The following is a 1,886-nucleotide window of genomic DNA, read 5'->3' on the forward strand; positions in this document are numbered from 1 at the left end:
GGGGGGTGGAGGTAGGGAGAAAAAAAGCAGCCTGCTCCACCCTTACCCAACTTACTTGACTGCTTTTTATCCAGTTGGTCTCATTCTGGAAGGCTACATACCTGGTGTTTGCTTACCAGTCCTGGGTTCTTGTCTGTGGAATGGAGTGATACCCAGGTTGCTGTGAGGTTGCCAGATAATCTGTATAGAAGAAGCAAGAATGTCTGCGGGAAAATTAATAACAGGTAAGCACATCTACTCTTCCTTGAGCCGTGCGCTTCTGTGGTGTGGCCAGGTTACACCAGACCCAGGGCTGAATGCAGGTCACAGGAGATACCTCAAGAATCAGGGGTATAAATTCAGACAGTACCAAGTCTTTTTTCCCCATTCTAGGAGGTAGACTTGAATAGGTCATATAACCTCTTCTGGCTTCAGTTTCTCCATGTGTGCAACGGAGCTAATAGCACATCTACCTGCCCAGGGCTCACAATGGGGACTGTAAGGAGATTTATCTCGATCCCTTGGATACAGTACGCATGAGGTAAGCATGTGCTGTTGCCTTGGGTTGCTATTTGGGCAGCTCTTCCTCCACTCCCTGGCCTCCTATGGACATGAAGTGACTGTCAGCTCTGAAAGAAGCCCCAAGAGAAGACCCATGTGTCCTTTCATTTCCACTTTTCATGAAAGAAGAGCTGGCCCTGGGCAACCTCTTCCAAGGAGGAAGGGCCCAAGGTGCAGACCTGAACCCCACTTGTATTCCAAAGCAGAGCTACATGCAAAGTAAAGAGAGGTGTGGGCTCTCAGAGGCCGCTGAATCCAGGGTGTTTGTTTTGAAGCATTATCACAGAATACTTGACTGGTATACATATGAAAGTAACAGCCGAGCCAACAAAGGCTATAGCTGTGATTTTTGCTGTTAGAAGAAATCCCAGGATCCTTAGGGATAGCAGAGCCCCTTGTCTGCCCCTCCCCGAAAGACCAGAGAGGCAGAGAGTCCTAACAGCTATGAACATCTCCTCTTCTCTCAGCACTGTTCAGACAATATTTTCCAAATACTTATAATGGGTCAGGAGCCAGAAACAGCTGACCAAGGCAGGGTATGATCTCGTGTGGGAGTGTGGGAGGCTTTGATGATGATAGGAGGTGAACCTGGGCCTGTGAGGGCCAAGGGGAGACAAGAAACCACACCTGGCATCAGTGAGGGCTTCCTGGGAGAGAGGGGAGCTTGAGGTAGGCCTGGAAGGGCAAAGAGAATCAGCAGATGGGGGAGGTTCCCCGAGAAGTTCCCACAGACAAGAGAGAATGGTTCCTTCTAGAGTGATAAGAATGGCTCCTTCATCTGCCAAGATCTGTGCCAAATCCTGGTGTGATGCTCAGCCCAGCACCCTCCTTTCCCACCCTCCTCTTCCTCTTTCTCCTCCTCCTCCTCTTTCTCCTTATCTCACTTATACACAGTGTGCTCAACTCTGGGTCTTTTTATTGCTTCCCATGAGCTGACCCCTCCAACCTTCATGATGGCCTGGGCAGGCATGAACCATCATCACCCAGATGGAGGAAGACTGTGGAAAGAGAAGGCTAAGCTGATATCAAAGGAAAAAAAATTTTTTTTTTCAAATTCTGAAATCAAACATGCAGATCAGATTTGCTGAAAGGACATGGCAGTGACCCAAAATGGAATAGTGGCTATTTTGAGAGCTTTTAAATTTTCTCCTCTAAGTGTGTTTTTTTTTTAATGTTAATAATTAGTGAAAACAATGGTACTTTCACTTCAAAAAAAAAAATCTTTCAAACATTCCCCCTGGTTTCATAAGATGTATGTCACAGTTTACTGTGGGGCATAATGGAAGTGGTACAATTGTCCCTATTTTTTTCTGATGGAGAAAGGGAGGCTTTTAGGGTAGAATGGC

This window comes from Psammomys obesus, unplaced genomic scaffold, assembly GCF_907164565.1.
Source record: "Psammomys obesus unplaced genomic scaffold, mPsaObe1.curated_primary_1811, whole genome shotgun sequence".
Classification (NCBI taxonomy): Eukaryota; Metazoa; Chordata; class Mammalia; order Rodentia; family Muridae; genus Psammomys; species Psammomys obesus.